This window comes from Triticum aestivum, chromosome 4D (genome assembly GCF_018294505.1).
Source record: "Triticum aestivum cultivar Chinese Spring chromosome 4D, IWGSC CS RefSeq v2.1, whole genome shotgun sequence".
Classification (NCBI taxonomy): domain Eukaryota; kingdom Viridiplantae; phylum Streptophyta; class Magnoliopsida; order Poales; family Poaceae; genus Triticum; species Triticum aestivum.
Genome location: NC_057805.1, coordinates 390,682,256 through 390,693,295, shown reverse-complemented (window position 1 = coordinate 390,693,295; position 11,040 = coordinate 390,682,256). Strand labels below are relative to the sequence as shown.

The window sequence follows — 11,040 nt, the reverse complement described above, 5'->3', positions numbered from 1 at the left end:
GTGTTCACCTGGGCGGTGATCACGGGTATATACTTATATACTATATACATGACACATGTGATGACTAAAGTCGGGTCGGCTCGTAGGAGTACCCGCAAGTGGATCTTTGTGGCGGAGCGACAGGGCAGGTTGAGACCGCCTAGGTGAGAGGTGGGCCTGACCCTGGTCAGCGTTCGCGGATACTTAACATGCTTAACGAGATCTTGGTATTTGATCTGAGTCTGGCCATTTGTTCTATACGCACTAGCCATCTACGCGGGAGTAGTTATGGGTATCCCGGCGTCGTGGTATCAGCCGAAGCCTTCTTGACGTCAGCGACTGAGTGGCGCGCGCCGGATTGGACTGGAACGCCACTAGGCTAGGTCTGCTTCCGGCCGCGTACGCAACGTGCAGGTGTGCATAGGGCGATGGGCCCAGACCCCTGCGCGCATAGGGTTAGACCGGCGTGCTGACCTCTCTGTTGTGCTTAGGTGGGGCTGCGACGCGTTGATCTTACGAGGCCGGGCATGACCCAGAAAAGTGTGTCCGGCCAAATGGGATCGAGCGTGTTGGGTTATGTGGTGCACCCCTGCAGGGAAGTTTATCTATTCGAATAGCCGTGTCCCTCGGTAAAAGGACGACCCGGAGTTGTACCTTAACCTTATGACAACTAGAACTGGATACTGAATAAAATACACCCTTCCAAGTGCCAGATATAACCCGGTGATCGCTCTCTAACAGGGCGACGAGGAGGGGATCGCCGGGTAGGATTATGCTATGCGATGCTACTTGGAGGACTTCAATCTACTCTCTTCTACATGCTGCAAGGTGGAGATGTCCAGAAGCGTAGTCTTCGACAGGACTAGCTATCCCCCTCTTATTCTGGCATTCTGCAGTTCAGTCCACTGATATGCCCCTTTACAGATATAACCCATGCATATGTAGTGTAGCTCCTTGCTTGCGAGTACTTTGGATGAGTACTCACGGTTGCTTCTCTCCCTCTTTCCCCCTTTCCTTCCTATCTGGTCGTCGCAACCAGATGTTGGAGTCCAGGAGCCAGACGCCACCGTCGACGACGACACCTACGACACCTACGACACTGGAGGTGCCTACTACTACGTGCAGCCCGCTGATGACGACCAGGAGTAGTTAGGAGGATCCCAGGCAGGAGGCCTGCGCCTCGTTCGATCTGTATCCCAGTTTGTGCTAGCCTTCTTAAGGCAGACCTGTTTAACTTATGTATGCACTCAGATATTGTTGCTTTCGCTGACTCGTCTATGATCGAGCACTTGTATTCGAGCCCTCGAGGCCCCTGGCTTGTATTATAATGCTTGTATGACTTATTTATGTTTTAGAATTGTGTTGTGATATCTTCCCGTGAGTCCCTGATCTTGATCGTACACATTTGCGTGCATGATTAGTGTACGGTCAAATCGGGGGCGTCACACATACTCGGGGTCACGACAACCGAAAAGGTTTGATAGCCGCCTTAACTTTTGGCCCTGGCGCTGCAACATGTACAAGTGAATGAGACATGGAACGTACCAACAAATGTTAAGTGCTAGTTTGAAGGAGATGTGAACCTTAATGAATTCTCGAAGTGCACCTTCCCCATCGCTTTTGCCAGCCGGAGTTGTTTCAGAATAGTCTCGGTCTCGTCAGCTGCTTTCTTGATCTGGGCACGCTATGAACAGAAACGGTATCAAAGTGTTAGGCAAGCGAAGATGTGAAAAGTGCGAATGGAAAAGCAAAAAGGGCTAACCACAAAGTTCATCATTGGAGCTGAAGGGATCACCGAGTTGCCTTTCCTGACTAATGCGTTGTACTGGTGCTGGGCTACCTCATCAAAAATGGTGGGTTCTTCCAGAATCTCCTCAGCATACGCCGGCTGGCATACCTCCACGCGGGTACTTGCAAGAAACCATGCGAGATAGTTGTTGAACGCGATCGGGCAGTGCTCACGAAGCTGGGCTCGTTTTCCAGCCCTTGCTTGCTCCACACTAAGAGCGAACTGCACGACATACTTCATGTGATGGCTGGCCCAATCCTTGATCTTCCGCTGCTTTTTCCTATCCAACCTGCAAGTTAGAAACAGAATATTAGCATCATCGAAACCGTCGAGAAGCTGCTAAGTGCTCAAGGTTAATTATATCTTACGCGTGTAGCAACTTGTCCGTGTCCTCCCACTCCGGCGGGTGTGGCTGGAACAAACCAAACTGGCGGAACACCCGATGTGGCAGGTGAAGCTCAACCGCCCAGTTGCATATCAGTGGGCACCGCATATGCCAGAGATCCCTATCCCTAATGCACATCGGATTAAGCCTGAACTCTATAGGGTTACCAAAACTCTCTCCTTTTCCATACGGCTCCCATTCCACCTGCATAATGGGATTGAATGCAAAATTGATATCGAGTGAAGATACAAGCATGATAATCACTTATGCAAGGTCGGTTCACCTGCTCAGGCGTGATCGCGTCCAGCTCGCTCTTGTACAACTTGTACATTACCGAGGGATCATCCGTCGTCTCATTTAACACATCCCACTTGTAAGCCCAAGTGGGGAACCGTAGTGGGTCGTCTTTATCGTCCCAATCCTCGTACTTCACGGTCTTAGGTCGTCCAACCGGCAAATGCTCCCAGCTCCATATGGAAAGTGCGAGCAGACAACCACCAATACCTCCAGTGTACCTACAACTGGCTTCGTCCAACTGCACATAAAAAAGAACATGGTCAAATTTGCCGCAAGAGCGCATTGATAATGTATCAATGAAGTGAAAAGGAAACAACTTCATACCTGTCGATACAAGTAAGCTAGTGTCGCCGAACCCCAACTCCATTTGCTATCGAAGACGGTCAACGCCTTCAGCCACATCCATGGAGCATTCTTGCCTGTGCCATCAGCAAACATTGTCCTCGATATCACGTACCACATGTAGACACGAGCATATGTCTTCACCATGTCCTCGTTAGCATCATCGGGGCAATGACAGAAGTTCGATGATATCCACGTGAAAGTAGCGCCCGCTGCGACTCTTTCCTTCTTCTTATCTTCTGCTTCTGGCTCCCGAGGCTCCGGAGGAACCATACCGATAAGGGCTTGCATCTGCGCGCGCCACCCTTCAGAATCGGTGTTCATACATAAAGGATTGCCATCGATAGGAAGACCGGTGATCATAGCAATATCCTGCAGCGTCAAGGTCATCTCCCCGGTCCGAAGATGGAAAGTGTGTGTCTCCGGCCTCCAATGATCAATAAGCGCGGTGAGTGCTGCAGCGTTGTTGGGTGGCGTCGACCGGCGGACCAACTCAATGAAAGGGAGAAGTCCTGCCTCCCTAACATAAGGTGTGTACCGCTCATCATAGCGCATTCCTCCAAGGCTGATCCCGTGAGACCGAAGCTTCAGAGGTGCAAGCTCCTACAAACAAACAAATCATAACATTACATATGGGGCATTTGTGTTTGAAAAAACATACGAAATTCATAACACCGGCCACTTTCAGTATTACCCGCTGCTGCACCGACATAGCGTACGAACGGTGTTGTTTGTCCCAATGATCATCGAGAAGCCAAACCATCCTAACAATTTCAACAAAGCATTCTTGTCAACACGATTATCTTTTCAATTCAAAAAAACTAAAGTAGGCCTACTAGCAAGATTCAAAGCATATGTATCCAAAGCATTTTTCTCAATACGAGTATAACATGGCCTACTTCATACAAATAACTTTTCCATAGAAATAACATGTCAATCTATATATCCAAACTATATAAATAACATGTCAACCTATCTATCCAAACCACATTCTAATCTAACAAAAGTTCACCAAATCTAATATACGCAAGATTCAAACAAAAGTTCCCCAAATCTAATACATGCAAGATTCAAACAAGGGTTCCCCAAATCTTCAAAATATAATATTTTCTATGGATAGAAAGAAGGGGATCGGAGGAGAGTACCTTCTACGATGGATTGGTGAAGCAATGCACGGACCAAATCGTCGGATCGGAAGGATTTGGGAGAGGGGATTGAGAGGGGGAGTGCAGAGGGCCGCCGCCCTGTTTCTTCTGTAACTGGCAATGGGGAGGGTGGGGGAGGAGAGGGCTGGCGCGTTTGCAGATAAGTCACAGTGCAGCGCCTAGCCGCTAGGCGCTGCACATTACACGTGTAGCGCCTAGCGGCTAGGCGCTGCACATTACATGTGCGGCGCCTAGCTCGGAGGCGTTGCACTGCTGGGTGCGGGCCCATGGGCTGCCACGATGGACAGAGGTGCAACGCCCCAGAGCTAGGCGCTGCACCGTAGGGTGTGGCGCCGGCGTGGCAGGCGCTACACAAAAGGGTCAGGGGAATGAAATAGTTTCGCAACCAGTTCATTCTGTGATTTGATTTCGATTATAGGTCAAAATTGTCAAATTTGCCGATCTTCGTCCCCCTTGCCTCCGCACGGCCGCATCGTTCCTGCTGCCCAGTGCCAGCCAGAGGAACGAAAGGCCATTATAAACGGAGAGCGAAATTGTCTTGTTGCCCTGTCGTGAAGTTGGCCGGCACGCTGCCCTTGGTTAGCACAAGGGATCCAATCCAATACAACAGGGAAAGCTTGCAGCAGGTTATGGACATGACAAATGCCATCTTCAATCTAGTTGAGGACAAGCCTGAGTCCACGCGGAGCCGTTGGCAGCTCCGTGTCGTGTTCAACTGCCTCCTTCTAGCTTTGTGCAGGGCAGTTCAGTGCATGCGGCTGCTTGTTATGCATGGCCGTTCAGTCATGCGGCTAGCTAGCTAGCACCGGCCGGGCGCATTGCAACCGCTCAATACAGCTAGCTAGCTAGCTAATTTACGTTGTTGCATATAATCGCTTGCCAAACAGGTCACTGTATTATGAATACTTCAAAGTACACTGGTATGTCAAAACTGCAGTATTGTGTACCTACATGCTAAAATACTGTGGTTTTTCGTTACTTTGGTTTTTAAAATACTTCGCTGCCAAACATAATCTTAAATCCTGATGAGTTAGAGATATCACTGTCCAGCTAACCGTATTTCGACTTGGCTGGTTGAGCTGGTTGATTCACCTACAGTTCTATACCACGAGTAGATGAGTATATCACGTATAGGGAAAGCAAAGGAGCAAGAACCCCACGTACGTACACAAAGACAGTACGTAGGCGCAGCTGATCCTCGTGCGCGACGTGCTCCGGCGCACGGCCGTGATCGTGCCCCTCTGCTGCTGCTAGCACGATGGTGCACCGCAGCGCCTTGGTACGTATCGTACTGCTGCTAGTCCAGCCTCGACACCAAGTACTTTTAGGGATGGTGACACGCCACGATGACGATGAACAGCGCACGCTAGATATCTTAGGTTTCTGTCGCAAGAGGCGGAAGTAATACACACGTAGTCATGTATGTAGTTAACCTAGCTAGCTAATCGATTTGATCGATTCTGGCCGTAGCAACTCACGTACGCACACAAAGGCAGTCGGTCTGATTTTTTTTTACTAGCACATATGCCCGTGCGTTGCAACGGGAGAGATAATATGAAACATAAAAGTTTTTTGAAATTTACAAACTTTTTTGGAAAACATGAACCTTTTATAAAATCACTAATATTTTTTGAATTGGTATTCTGTTTAAAAAAATGGGAACATGTTTTTAACATTCAGAACAATTTTAGAAAATGGATTTTCAGATGCAAACATTATTTTCAATTTGTGAACATTTCCGTAAAAGAAGAATAATTTTAGAATTTTCAACATTTTTAAAAATGTTACTGTGTTTGAAAATCTCAAGAAAATTTGGGAAAAATATAATTTTTTGAATATTGAACAAATTTTGGAGCGAGAAAAATAAAATTCCAAAAAAATAATTCAAAAAAGTACTTTTTAAAATTTCTGAAAAGTTTTCAGAAATTTAACCAAAATTGAAATCTATAAAAACTGTATTTACCAAAAAATAAAAATAAAATTAATGGAAGAAAAGATAAAATATACAGGAAAGAAACAGCAAAATAATAAGTAAAGAAAAAATGAAAAGGGGTCGGCCCAGTCTTGGGTGCCCTATGCGAAGGCCCGACTATATAGCGCGCACTGCGGTAAATAGTGTTTCCCCACTACATGGGCAGTAAATTAACTGGGCTAGTTTCGCTGGTCAAAGCGTGCGTGGCCCAAATACGAAATTCTGGACAAACCATTATTTTTTTCTAACAATGCAAAAATATTTAGTACCACCTCAAATAAAAGAAAAATCTTTTCGGCGGTGAGCGGATGAAAAAATCGAAGAAACGCACCTTGCTTTATTAGTAGGTATAGATAGATATAGATATAAATATAGATTTCTCAATAGGGTACATGATTACAGTGAATACGTGGACTTAACCTCTGGCGTTTTGGCTCCCGAGAGCATAGGCTCCCGGATGAACAATAGATTTAAACAATATATAAAAAAAATCAAAAAATCTGATTTTTTTTGCAGATATTCGAGTTAGTCTTGAAAGCATAGTTGACACATTTTATGCAAAATGGGGCAGCAGTGTTTCGTCGGTGAGAAAACAAAAACGGGATTATATTTAGCCTTCAATTTGTTTTTTTACAAGCCAAAATGCTTAGCCTTCTTGCCTCAAAATTTGCAGATAGCATTTTAATGTGACTAAGATCACATAACTTTTGCCTTTATTTTTTTGACTTGAAAAATATTTTTGGCCCGGGAGCATGTGCTACCGGGAACCAAATTGAATTTTCGTACCAAGTCCTAATCATGATTAATTCCTATATTATCCGAATAGGACACTGTACAATGATTGAGCAAAACATCTTGTCGTGTTTAATTTCAACACTTGCAATGGATTAGACCACGCGGGAGCAGCTGGCCCATTATAACACATGAAATCGGGACTGGACGATGGGAGGACAAAACCTTAATAATACTTCTTTTAAATCTTAGCTGTCAATCTTTATGTTTACCACAAAATCAACAGATATAAAAAAGTGACACAAGAAAAACTATGCAATCTTCCTTCCTTAATATTATATATAAGGTATAGGTACTAGGTATTAGGTATTAGGTATAGATATAGAAAAAGAAACAGATTGCCATAGGAAATAATATTCTTGCACAATTATTCAGAGATACAAGGCAATATAAAATGCATCCAACAAATGAGCTTCAGTACAAATATTCAGAGATAAAATGATAATCCCCTAGCAAAATATCGGCACAAGTGCCCATGAGCTTCAGTAGAAATATCCAGAGATACAAGGCCATCTAAAATTCATCCAACACATGAGCTTCGGTACAAATACTCAAGAGAAAAGATGATAATCTCCTAGCAAAATGTCGGCACAAGTACCAATGAGCTTTAGTACAAATATTCAGAGATAGAAGAATTCATCCAACACATGAGCTTCAGTAAAAATATTCAGGGATACAAATATTCAAAGATAAAATGATAATCTCCTAGCAAAATATCGACACAAGCACCAAAAAAGGCTTTCGCCCCACTTTATATATAAAGCAAAACTACCGAGCACAAGGTTCAACACAGTACCCAACAAGCACATACACACACGCCACACGCAAAGTAGCACAACACACAGTAAGAAGGTTCTGCTGAGGGCACAGCTCAACCAGCACAAAGAAAATAAAAACACAGCACAGGCGACGGCGCAGACGGAGAAGATCTAGTCCGGCTCTGCTGGTGGAGGGGGAAGCGGCGGTGCCAGTCGGAGCGCCATCGTGCGAAGATGGGCAATGATGGAGTTGATGGCGTTTCGGTCCTGGGGGCGGCTAAGCGGCCACCAAAACTGCAAATAACTACACCATTTGAACACAGCCTCAGTAGCACGTCGCAGAGGTATATGTTGAATCACAAGCTTGTTCTGAACCGTACACAACGTCCAGGCAAGCACCCCAATGATCAGCCACCTAATGTGGCGAACCGCGAGTGGTAAGGCCTAGAGTTCGGCGAAGAGATCGGGGAAGTTGTTGTGGCACCAACTTCCACCCATCACTTCGCGGAAACAACTCCAGAGGAACTTCGCCACAAGTACTGAAGTACGCATGAGCTTCAGTACAAATATTCAGAGATAAAAGACCATCTAAAATCCATCCAACACATGAGCTTCACCACCAAGTTGTCATTCAGGACTGGAGAGTTATTTATCAACGAAATTGACCATGCCGCTTTTCCAAACTACTCCCTCCGTTTCTAAATATAAGCCCTTTTAGATATTTCAATAAAGACTAGATACGGATGTATATAGACGCATTTTAGAGTGTATATTCACTCATTTTGCTTCATATGTAGTCCGTATTTAAAATCTCTAAAAGGACTTGTATTTAGGAACAAAAGGACTAATGTCGAACAATTGAAAGATTAGCTTTTCTTTTAGCGTGACAAGTGGTTGTTGCTGAGGTTGGTTATTAGCAGAAGATGCTGCACCTAGGGAAAGTTTTGCCCATATTTCTTCTATATCCATCGCTCTCTGCTGAACAGATAAGAATCACAAACAAAATAATTCTTAGGCACTGATATTAATGACATTTGTTTTCGCAGGCGTATAGTGAAATTCGAAAAGCACAAAGGTAATATGTTATAGCATATATCTGTAAGTAACAAAAGAGTAGTTTCATTTTTTTTCTTTCTGAAAGGATACTGATAATTCAACCTTTTCAGCTCAAATATTCTATTGTACTAAATAAGATAGTTTTTGGGAAAGGATAAATCACTAACTAAACTCCTAAAGATTCTATAAATAAAAACGAAACCCCTGACTAAGTAGAGGACCATAATATCCATTTGTTATGCACTGTGTTTAAAATAAATAACCAATGGCACAAAATTATATAGTTTTACTAGAAATACATAGGCTGAGTGTTTGCTTCATTTTTTATGAACGCGCCTCAGTTACACCCATACGATCAGCCACGCCCATGTGATCGTACAACAAGTTATCAGGGCATCATCTGGAGTTATTGTCTTTTTTTTCTGGGGTCGACTTGATAGTATATGAGTTATTGCTGACGTGTGTGCCTTGTACACAATCGCGCATCACTGGCTTCCTGATTGCACTGTAAAAAATTAGTTGAAATTGAATACGAATGATCCCGCGGGCGGCAAAATCTCCCGCTTCCTTCTAAAATTTTCGCGACCTAGTCTGGAGCATGTGAAATTACCTTTCTGCCTTGGTGCATGGAGAACAACACAACCCTCATTTACATAATAGGACGGGGTTGCTTTGGTAACTTCCGGTTCCCCACACCACACGACACGCCCATTTTCTCTCCCCTCGTGCAAAAACGACTACTCCATAGCACCAGAACACCTTACATCACGTCATTCGTACTTCATCGATGATTCTACCCCTTCTTCCTCTTGAAACCCTAGACTGCTCATCCATCGGCGAGCAGAGCCTATTCACTGTCGATTTCGTCCACCTCGCCGGATCTACTTCTGCGGCCGCATCTACCCCTCCCACCTTTCCTAAAAACTCTACTCATCCAGCACTGTATCAAAGCCCATTCAGTGCCGGTCTTGTCCACCACGCCGGATCTGCTTCGCCGGTGCTCTCGTCAATCGCAGCGCATCTGCAGCGGCTCCTTCCTACATCGCATCGGAGCCACTTTGTCGACACCATCGTCCACACCTCTGGAGCCGCCTCACCGACGCCCCGATCGACAGCCTCAAATCCGATTCGTTGACACCGTTGTCAACCCTACCGGAGTAGCTTCCCGACGCCTCGTCCACGGTCGTAGATCTGCTTCGTCGACATCACCCTCAACCCTACCGGAGCCGCTTCCCGATGCCCTCGTCCATGGCCGCAGATCCGCATCGTCGACACCATCCTCAACACTGCCGGAGCAGCTTCACCGACACACTCTTCCACGGCCTCAGATCCGCTTCGTCCACATCGTCGTCCACACTATTGGAGCCGCTTCACAAACACCCTCGTCTACGGTCCTAGATCTCCTTCCCGGACCCTGACAGCCACCGCGGCGGCATCACCCTTGACGTTTTTAACTTGATTCCCACCATCTACCATGACGCCAAGCAACTGCCGCGACCTAGGTACTTGTCACCTTTAAACCCGTCCAGCATCACCTTCCTGCTGTACTTCAAATATACTAACATGTCGCTGTTACATGTTATGGAGCTGGCAACAGCTACAAGGACGATGTTTCTTTTGCATCTAACACCTTGGCCAACCAAAATATTTGACTGAAGCATTGGTATGATCTTGTAAGTGGGTCTCTCAGTTTTATTATTGCGTGCCTGCCTGCGCGCTTTGCTAAGATTTTTGACCAAGAATCCCTTTTTGTGTAGCCAATGATTACCACTACTGGCTACTAAATTAGATATATAGACGTCATACATTACATAGTCGTAGGTGGCATGAAGGAATGCTAGTGTACAAAATTAGGCTCCCTAAGAGTGCCTGCAAGTCCAGTACACAGATTCATGACTAGTTCGTGCGACACACGCAATCATTAATTGGTGGTTAATTTATGTGCAAGGGATATGCAATGTATTATCATCTAGGGATATCTCAAATTAGCTGTGTCAACTTGCAGATGGGGCGCGGCAATGAAAAAGTACATGATTTCTTAGTACAAGATGTATGGGGAATTTTCATGGAACATCGCAAAAAAAGGAGGTGCAACGATGAGCCTATACAATGTGGTATGGTAAGTCACTCCATTGCAATCATGGTACATGTTATTTGTTTGGCATTGCTGTTGACCAGGGTTCTTAGGGCCAGTTCTTTTGAGTTATCTTATGAAAATAAGCTCATGTGAATATAAGCTCCAGATAATAAGCCAACCAGTTCTTTTCATTACCTGCTTTTCAGCTTATCTGTGGTATGATTAGTGAAAAGTCCATATTGAATTTCATTTTGTCATTTTGCTGCCCATATGAAAATAAATTTGACTTACAAACAATATGATTTGAACCCATCACAATAATTAATATAATAGGAAAACAAACCATCATTATTTGGTCAAAACGCAAATACGAAGATACCATCTACTTGGCGCAATCTACTTTGGTCGATGTCTTCCAAACGGAGGA

The 11,040-nt window shown here is 44.9% G+C and overlaps 1 long non-coding RNA gene across 1 annotated transcript; it reads right to left on the bottom strand.

Moving 5' to 3' along the window:
- Positions 1–1,435: 1,435 nt before the first annotated feature.
- LOC123100098 (uncharacterized) lies at positions 1,436–1,799 on the bottom strand. The gene is made up of 3 exons (XR_006448356.1): positions 1,742–1,799; positions 1,563–1,663; positions 1,436–1,487 (listed from the first exon to the last, which is right to left on the bottom strand). It is a non-coding gene; the product is annotated as an uncharacterized lncRNA (long non-coding RNA).
- Positions 1,800–11,040: the final 9,241 nt, after the last annotated feature.